Here is a 10,764-nt window from a genome sequence, read left to right on the forward strand (position 1 = left end):
GTCTTCAAGCTTTTAACTAACTACTCGAGTTCTAAGCGTAATCCTATTAATCAATTTTATTATTAAAACTCTACTGATTCTAGCCTAGGCCCATGGGTTAGCCACCACCCAACCACTGGAATAGTAGAACCAGACAAGTACTCACCCACCCATAATTGAAAGCCTTTCCTAACTTTTGCTTTAGAATACAGATACTCGCACACTCCTCTTTATACTTTAATTTATGAAACAATACATTGACAAACAATTACTAGGTACAGATGTCACAACTCAAAATTTCCATTCAATCCTTGTTTCTCACAAAACAGTATTACTCTGGACTCTCCGTTGAGACCAGCAGGTCAGCAACGAGATCCAGTAACAGACTACAATAAGTTTCTTATCATGATCATACATATATATCTTCCACGACATATGCATGGGTGTCCTCGACACCGCGAGCCGTGCATCGCGGTGCCTGGTCAGAAACCTCCAAGATCCTCCTTAGGTGCCTTGGCACTTCACTCAGGGACCGTTTTGTCGGCCCTCGTCCATCGTACTACTAGCGCACCATTTTAACCATATCGAGGCTGGTCAAGACCTCGGCAGGCTTCCTCGCCAGCTGTTGGGCTGAACTTCCCTTAGAACACACATATACTAAATGCTCCCTCCTGCATTCTGACGTAAGACAGCCCTTTAAGAAAATAGGGTTTCTTTGCAGGTTTTCAATTTTGATTTTCTTTTGAATACAATGAGTATATCTCAATTCCGTATCCCAACACTTCTAGATCACAAGTCTGGATTCCCAAGCAGAATTCCTCGAATTCTGAATTCTTGATCGTCAGATCAAAGGCAAAGGTCTCAACTTAGTTTCAGATTCGGTGGGTGATTTGAGTGTAGATTACTGAACTGGTTACATCGTCATTTCTTGGTTACGTCTTGGTCATAGTCTGATTCAGGGTTTGAGTCTCGAAAGGTTCTCCCTGAACTATCTTTCTCGAAGGTAATATTTCAATTACTACTTTACTGAATTCAAAACTAAACACGAATTCCTATGAAGAATAAATTAGTCATTTATCTAAAATTCCGACTTCGATAGTTTTTTTGAATTTTCTCATTACCATCCTAGAGAATATAAACGGTATAATTTTCCTTCATTGAGTATTTACTTATTCATTTTTCCAATATTCATGGGATTTAAACATAGGATTAAAGTGAACTCTTATTTTGGAAAAAAAAATCTTTTATGCATCATTTTATGCATAAAAATCAATATTGGTGAAAGCAACACTTTTGTAATTAAAAAAATTATTTTATGCATCATTTTATGCATAAAAATCAATATTAGTGAAAGTAACACTTTTATAATAAAAAAATTTCTTTTATACATCTATTTATGCATAAAAATCCATTTTAATGAAAGTAAAACTTTTATAATAAAAATATTCTTTTTTGCATCTATCTATGCATAAAAATCCATTTTGATGAAAGTAACACTTTTATAAAAAAATATTCTTTTATACATCTATCTATGCATAAAATCCATTTTGATGAAAGTAACACTTTTGTATAAAAAAAAATCAATATGCATCGTTCTATACATAGAATTTTATTCTATTGAAAATCACTCTTTTATAATTAAAAAAATCAATATGCATTTTTCTATGCATAGAATTTAATTCTATTAAAAATCACTCTTTTATAATTAAAAAAATAATCAATATGCATCTTTCTATGCATGGAATTTAATTCTTTTAAAAATTACTCTTTTATAATAAAAATAATCAATATACATCTTTCTATGCATAGAATTTAATTCTTATTAAAATCACTCTTTTATAATTAAAAAAATAATTAATATGCATCTTTCTATGCATAGAATTTAATTCTATTAAAAATTACTCTTTTATAATAAAAAAATAATCAATATGCATCTTTCTATGCATATAATTTAATTCTATTAAAAATCACTCTTTTATAATAAAAATAATAATCAATATGCATCTTTCTATGCATAGAATTTAATTCTATTAAAAATCACTCTTTTATAATAATAAAAATAATCAATATGCATCCTTCTATGCATGAATGAAAATGACACTTTTAGAATACACAAACGATGGGGATTACTCTTTTTGATTAATAAAAGATGAAATTTATTTCACAAATTTTTAGAAAATTTTGCCATAACCTCCTTTGTATGGCTGACCATTTTTTAATTTTTCTAACCTTAATCTACTTAGGAATTATCCCCAATTGGTTTAAAGAATTCTAAACTAATCAATTTTCACGTTTAAGAGAGAAACAATATGAAAAGTTTAATTCCAACAATTAGATCACTTAACTAAACTAATCAATTTTCACTTTTAAGAGAGAAACAATATGAAAAGTATAATTCCAACAATTAGATCACTTAACTAGGATAAAGAAGGGCTGATTTTAAGAATGAGAGAGGGGGAAGGCCTTTCCAAGAAGGCATAGCATGTGTTTATCATTTTAAGATAAAAAACAATTTAGAAAACCATTAAAAGAATAAGAAAAAGTAAGATTTCTTACTTACATGAAATTCTCAGAGCTTTCCTTTGGCTTGATGGTTTGAGGGATCTACTCTTGTTTGCGACAAGAGTGGCCACCAATTCTTTAGAAGAGGGAAATTATGGTCAAAAACTAGTGAATTATTAAAAAAATTCACAGTTCTTAGCTCTTGGGAGGAGTAGAGTAACAGTGCATAAAACACTATTAAGCTTCAACAAGGGGGGAGGCTTCTATTTAAAGGAAAAGTGAGCTTCTAACCAAGCAAACTGATTTTAGAATTTTCCAGATCAGTTTGGTCAATTTTTTACCATTTTTAGGTCAGTTTAGCTTACTTTTTGGAACTAGACTTGAATTAGGAGAGAGGAGAGATGAAATATCTCAATTTTTGATAATTTTAAACTCCACCACACATGTGAAGTAGGCGCCTCCTTCATGAGGGGAAAATTCCCATTGTGAGGTGTCAAAAATCCCTTTTTTTAGTAATTCCTTTGGTCCTTAGTCCACTCTTCATCTTATGTGAGTATTTACTCATTTTTGGGGGGGATTTTCTTTATTTCTTCTATTTATCTTCTCCACACATTTGGATAAATCTGATTGGCCCCTCAAAACCTTAATTTAAAATTTTCAAAAATTTGGACCCCTAGGATAAGGCCTCTTGAACAGATTATACTTGATTTCTAATGCACCTTTTGAAAATCTTTTTTTTTTTTTAGGGGAACTTATTTTAATAAGAAGAGATATTTTTCCATCCAAAAATATTCAAAATCTGAATAACCTCTCTCTAGAATATTTTCTCTCTCTAGGCCAAAATAGGTAGAAACAAGATCTTTTATATTTCTGAAGAGGGATTTGATTACAGGGGAAGATGCTGGACATCTTGAGAGAGGCGGGGGAGGAATCTTACATTCTCTCCCACTTGAAAAATGCGAGATGTCCTCATCTCACAAACTGAGGGTAATCTCGCAACAGTTCGGCTTCTTTCTCCCAGGTGGCATCTTCAAAAGGATAGAACTTCCATTTGACCAATAATTCTCTCAGAATTTTGTTCCTGAGAACCTTTTCTCAAACATTAAGGATTTCTTCAGGTTGGAGTTCCATCTGCCCTTGGGTTGAAGAAGTTAAGATTTCATCATCAAGCACATGATTCGGGCTTGGTACATACTTTTTAAGAAGGTTGACATGAAATACATTATGTACTTTGAGATGAGGAGGTAGAAGAATCTCGTAGGCTGTCACCTACTTTTTTTGTAATCAGATATGGCCCACAATATCTGGGGGATAACTTCTTGTACTTCCCAAGAGATAGAGAACTTCTTTTGGGGCGTACTGGAATGAAGACCATATCTGCTTCTTTGAATTCTGTGTCTGTCCTCTTCTTATCTGCATACTGCTTCTGTCTATCCTGGGTAGCTTTTATATCTTTACGAATTGACTACATCTGCTGCTCCATGTCATCAAGCATCTGTCTGGATATCTCGACCCTAATCAATGGGCCAGACCAAGTTAATGGAGTTAAGCAATCTTGTCCATACAAAGCTTTGAAAGGGCTCAATACTTCGGTGATAAGAAGCATTGTAGGCGAACTTGACTAGGTGCAGATAGCTTAGCCACTTCTTGGGTTCCTTTGCGACAGCATGACTGAAGTATATCTTCGATTACTTAGTTCACCCTTTCTGTTTGACCATCGGTCTCAGGGTGGTAAGCTATGCTGAGATCCAAGAAAGTTTCTACTGCTTCAAAAAATGCAGTCCAGAATCTTGACATGAATTTGGGATCTCGATCACTTACTATTCTTCTAGGTAGGCCATGCAATCGAAAGATTTCCTTGAGGAACACTCTCGCCACATCCACTGCAGTGTAGGTTTCTTTTACTGGAATCAGATGGGCAACTTTGGTTAGTCTATCAACTACCACAAAGATGGAGTTGTAACCTAATTGCACTGAAGGTAATCCAGTAATAAAATCCATATTGATGCATTCCCATTTCATCTGGGGGATGTCTAATGGATGTAATTTTCGAGGCATTTTTACTCTCTCGGCCTTGACTTTTTGACATGTTAGACATTGACGTACATGATTAAGCACATCCTTTTCTAGACTAGGCTAAAAGAAGCTTTTCTTCACAGACATGTAGGTTTTGATGAAACTTGGATGTCCTACAATAAGGCTGTAATGGGCTTCATTCAAAATTTGACCCTTAGTTCCCTCATCATTGGGAATGCATAGCCTGCAATTATAATACATAATTCCATCATCCAGGTTGTACCCTTGAACTCGATTCAACTCCTGTGGAGTTTTGCTTTCCTGCATAAGTAGGGTAGCAATAGAGCCAAAGAATCTATCCTGCATGATCTTCTCTCTTACTCCAATAATCAAAGGATTTGACACTACAGTAATTGCAAGCAAGGAGGCTTTTCTGTTGAGGGCATCTGCTACCACATTTTCTTTGCTTGGGCGGTACTTGATTTCAAAATCAAATTCCTGCAGGGTCTGCATCCACCTTCTCTGGCGCATGTTGAGATCCTCCTGAGTGAAGATCCACTTTAATCTCTGATGATCTGTCATCAAAGTGAATCTTTGACCAAGTAGGTAATGTCTCCACAACTTCAGGGCATATACTACTGAAAGTAGTTCCAGGTCATGAACAGCATAATTCCTCTCATGCGTTCTGAGTTTTCAGGATTCATAGGCCACTGCATGACCTTCCTGCATGAGTGCACCTCCCAGGGCAAAACCACTGGCATCAGTTACTACCTCAAAGGGTAGAGAGAATCTGGCAGCTTCAGAATGGGGTTGGTTACCAAGGCAGTCTTCAGCTTATCAAAAGCACTCTGGCACCTGGCAGACCATAGAAACGGGATATTCTTCTCGAGAAGATTAGCCAGGCACCTGGCAGACCATAGAAACGTTTCTATGGTCTGGCAGACCATAGAAACGGGATATTCTTCTCGAGAAGATTAGCCAGGGGGAAGCTATGAGAGTATACTTTGGTATAAAAATTCTATACCAACCAATCAATCCCAAGAATCCTCTGACTTCTTTCACTGTCTTTGGTTCAGGCCAATCTATGACTGCTTGGACTTTCACGGAGTCTGGAGAAACTCCATCTTTGGATACCAGAAAGCCCAAGTATTCAACATGGTCAACAGAGAAAGTGCATTTTCTCTTTTTTGCAAAGAGTTGGTGCTTCCTTAGAATCTCAAGAACTTTTCTGACATGAGCTTCATGGTCAGCTGCATTCTTTGAGTAAATCAGAATATCATCAGAGAAAACAAGAACGAAATCATCCAAGTATTCTCTGAGAATGTCCTGGATTAAGAGATTGAATGTAACTGGGGCATTTGTCAATCCAAACGGCATGATGTCCAGTGAATTCATAATGCCCATATCGAGTATTGATGGCTGTCTTCGGGATATCTTGCTCATTAATCCTGATCTGATAATACCCTGATTTGAGATCTATCTTTGTGAAGATCTGGGCTCCACTTAGCATGTCCAGAAGCTCATCAATTCTGGGGATAGGATACTTATTCTTAACTCTCAGCTGATTGAGAGCTCTGTAGTCCATACAGAGTCAGCGTTCCATCTTTCTTTTTCTGAAAGAGAACTGGCGCACCCTAAGGTGAAACATTGGGTCTTACAAACCCTTGTTCCAACAGCTGTCTAAGCTGTTCCTTGAGTTTGATGGCTTCAGGAACTGGCATTTTGTACGTGCAATTCTATGACATGATCTACTTCCCGAATTGGGGGCATCTCTGTTAATTCTGCTCGGAATAAATCATCATATTCACTTAACCATTCAGGTTCTTTAGCTTTTAACTTTGAGTCTACCGGATTCATTTTGACAAGATAAATGCGCTGCTTCTTTCTAAGTCCTTTTAGTAACTTAGAAGCTTTTACTAACTGCAGACTAGGGGATCCTAAAATTTCGGTTCCTTGAACTTTGTTTCCGTGAAGGTCACGAAAGAAGATGGTTCCATTATGACAGTGAATGTCAGCTTGATTTTTATGGAGCCAATCAATTCCAAGGATCCCATTGAAAACTCCCAAAGGTATAACTCTTAACTGACAGTCAGTTAAATTCCCATCTAAATTGAACTGAATACGATCTGTCTCAAGGTGAGTGAAAAGAATCTTCCCACTTCCCAATTCAACTTGCATAGGTTTCCCTGATTTCTGATCAAACACTAGCTTACGCAAGCATCCAGGGGAAATGAAAGAATGAGTATTGCCTGAATCAATCAAAAGCTTAAAAGGCTTACCCTGATACTCAGCTGGAGTATAAATGATAGAGAATTGACGGTTTGGCCCTTGGTTTTCAACTACAGCATAAATCTATCCTCTTTCCTCTTCCACTACTTCTACAATTGTGACTGCTCTGGTTGCTGCAGTCTGAGGCACTGAACTCTTTCTCTTTAGTTGCCCTAGTTCTGAAAAGGAGTTCTGAGGCTACTCTTCTGGACAGAGGCAGACGGCTGAGCTAGAGTTCTTCTGGGATTTCCCTGATTTGGGCAAGATGGACCTTGATTTGACTGATAGGAAGGGGTTGGTCTCTGCACTCTCGGTCCTTGACTTCCCTGTCCCCTTGACATGGAAGGAGTCGGGCAGTCTTTCAGCTGGTGACCAAAACCCTGGCATCCAAAACACCGATTCTCACTTTTGCGCTCATCCCTCTGAATCCTTGAAATAGGTGGGGCTCTTGAGAAACTGTTCTGGGGGAAAGGTCTTCCTTCACTTCTAAATCTTCCCGCATCCTGATTTTGAATTGGGCCTTGCTGCCTCTTTGGGGGAGGAAAGTTTGAAGTACTTCCCAGGGTTTGGAATCTTTTAAAGTTAGAGGGTGTAGGCTTTGGCGGGACCTTAACAACAAATGCTTTGGCAAAGTCCTTTGCCATTCTTACTGCTTCGAGACAGGTTTGGCATTCTTTACTAAGGTGTCCAATGGCTCGTTCATTCCTCGAATGAACCTGGCCAATCAGCTGCTCTTCATCCAACTGAGGGGAATATTTGAGGAGAAGGGCAAAAGCTTGATGGTACTCTTCCGGCTATCTTGCTTTAATTCCAAGAATTCATTCATTTTAGTTTCAAGGAAGCCCGAAGGACAAAACCTCTTTCTCTGAGGTAAGCTTTAAGATCGGTCCACGTCAAGGTATTCCGGTCGAGATGGTTAGTCTCGCAGTGATTCCTCCAAGCGACCCTGGCCATTTCCACAATCTTTAACTTGGTGAGAGCCATCTTGCTTCTCTCATTGTAGCAAGTTACATCAAAGTATTCCTCCATTGCCTCAATGAGAGAAGCAAGATGGCGAGAGCCATCTTGCTTCTCTCATTGTAGCCAGTTACATCAAAGTATTCCTCTCATTGTAGCCAGTTACATCAAAGTATTCCTCCATTGCCTCAATCCACTTTTCCACTACTTCACCTAACTGTTCCCCTTCACCCTTGAAGGGACCAGGTTGGGATCTGTGCAGGGCTTTTTGAACATCTGGATCTAACTCTTCGTCATCGGTTAGAGGATCCGGTTGCCTTGCACGGGCCGCGCGCCTCATGATTCTGACAAAACGAGATTTTTGTCAACTTAACTTTGATAACAGATTTATGATTATTTAATTTTTGTGATTTATTCTTTAAACAGATAATTATTTAATCATACATCATGAAACAAGATTTACTCTGATAATTTTATTAACCATATTCACAATCATGAAAACAATTTGGAATTTTTTTGCAAAACATCATTTATTATCAAAAGTTTTTTATATATACATAGAGTATCATGGCTCCCAAAAATCATTGCCTCAATCGTATTCACATAAACAAGCAAAACTGCAAAGGAGACATACCATGGTACACACGATTCATTACAGAAAGAGGTGCTATAATCCTATCTCTAGGGATAAAGCGGCTAAGAAGCCTAAAAAGTCGGCATGAAGTTCTAAAGTTCCTGGGTGAATGATCAAAGAGTTGAACATGCTGAACAAGACCTAGCCTTATCAGAATCATGGCCAAGGAAATAATTTTTGCCTGAGCCTCTGACGCTGACTGGTACTGACATTAATACATCGTCCTCCACAGAACCACATATACCGACGTCGCTCAAGAGGATCAGAAAAGTAAAGACTCTCAAAATGACATGCGAATCTCACTCTGCTTACTCGGGTGGTAGCAGAGTTGATGAGGTGGTTGAATGCAAAGGTTATCATATCCTGACTCTGGGAGAGTTCAGGAATGCCAAATAGATTCGGGGTATCCATCTATAAACTTCCAAATCAATTTATGAGTTTTTCAATTTTTGAAGTTCCTTCAACATAATATTAACAAGTGAAAACATTATTTCCTAGATTTACTTTAAAATTTTTAAGCAATTTCTGCTGCTGTTACGTAAATTTACAAAACAACAGCGCTCTGATACCAACTGTGAGATCTCACTACCCCCTCTGCGCATCGGATTACTAAGCTCCCTCCATGTGCAGGGCAGGGTTTCCCACTCCGGGCCTCGCCCTCGAATGTCCGGGCACGAGACTAAGCTGGTGGTCATTCCGAAAACCAAAACCGGGAAAATTTCCCATGCTCGAAAAACGGGGACCATTCCACCATTTTGAATTTCTTAACAAATTTTTCTAACGAGGTCAAGATACTGAACTAACCTTCATCTAAATAAACCAGATAGAAGGGAAACTATTACAGACTTAACTTGAAGGGATCAACGCTTTTTTCCTAATTGAATCAGGCACAGCCGTTGATCTATTCATTTGAAAAAATTTTAAGCTTTTAATTAACTACTTGAGTTCTAAATAAGCATAATCCTATTAATCAATTTTATTATTAAAACTCTCATTAAGGGAAGGTTGAGGTCTATAGGGGCCCTTTAAGCTGCCATATTATGATTTTAATGACTTTTTGTTAAAATGTTAAGTTTCTTTGACTTTAGATACCTTCTTATTCTTCAAATGGCTAGAAGTTTGAATTTCAAAGTTTCCCGCCAAAATTGAATTTAAAATTGAGTGGGCAAAACCATATCATGTGACATATCTATGGAAAGAGCTCAGCGAGTAGATTCTGGATCTCTAATCTCCGACAAATTTTGAGCTTGTATGTAGAAGTTATGGATGTCCGAAATTTCAAAAACTTTCCCCCTCACTTTTTGGGAATGAAAAGTACAAAAAGGAATTTTCTAGAGAATCTTTTGACCACCTTTAATCACCCAACATTTTTGTATACATGGCATCACATGATTGGCCCTTTTCCTTAATAACCTTTTAATCACATGGTATCTTAAAGGGCCCCTATAGACCTCAACCTTCCCCTAATGACTGATTCCAGCCACCACCCAACCACTGGAATAGTACAACTAGACAAGTACTCACCCACCCATAATTGAAAGCCTTTCTTAACTTTTGCTTTAGAATATAGATACTCACACACTCCTCTTTATACTTTAATTTATAAAACAATCCATTGACAAACAATTACTGGGTACAGATATCACAACTCAAAATTTCCATTCAATCCTTGTTTCTCACAAAACAGTATCACTCTAGACTCTCCGTTGAGACCAACAAGTCAGCAACAAGATCCAGTAACAGATTACAATAAGTTTCTCATCATCATACATATATATCTTCCACGACATACGCATGGGTGTCCTCGGCATCGCGAGCCCGTGCATCGCCTGGTCAGAACCCTCCAAGATCCTCCTTAGGTGTCCTGGCACTTCACTCAGGGAGACCGCTTCGTCGACCCTCATCCATCGTACTACCGGAAGAAGCGCACCATTTTAACCATACGGAGGCTGGTCAAGACCTGGGTAGGCTTTGTCATGTGAGCCATCCTTTGAACACTCCCCGTGCCGCCACCCACAGCTGTTGCAACCAAACGTCCCTTAGAACACACAGATACCAAATGCTCCCTCCAGCATTCTGGCGTAAGACAGTCCTTTAAGAAAACAGGATTTCTATGCAAGTTTTTAGTTTTAATTTTCTTTTGAATACAATGAGTATATCTTAATTCCGTATCCCAAGACTTCTAGATCACAAGTCTGGATTCCCAAGCAGAATTCCTCGAATTCTGAATTCTTGATCCTCAGATCAAAATCAAAGGTCTCAACTTAGTTTCAGATTCGGTGGGTGATTTGAGTGTAGATTACTGAACTGGTTACATCGTCATTTCTTGAAACTGAAGGAGTTACGTCTTGGTCATTTCTTGAAACTGAAGGAGTTACGTCTTGGTCATAATCTGATTCAGGGTTTGA

The sequence above is a fragment of the Cibotium barometz genome, chromosome 65 (genome assembly GCF_041138505.1).
Source record: "Cibotium barometz isolate CiBa-2024 chromosome 65, ASM4113850v1, whole genome shotgun sequence".
Classification (NCBI taxonomy): domain Eukaryota; kingdom Viridiplantae; phylum Streptophyta; class Polypodiopsida; order Cyatheales; family Cibotiaceae; genus Cibotium; species Cibotium barometz.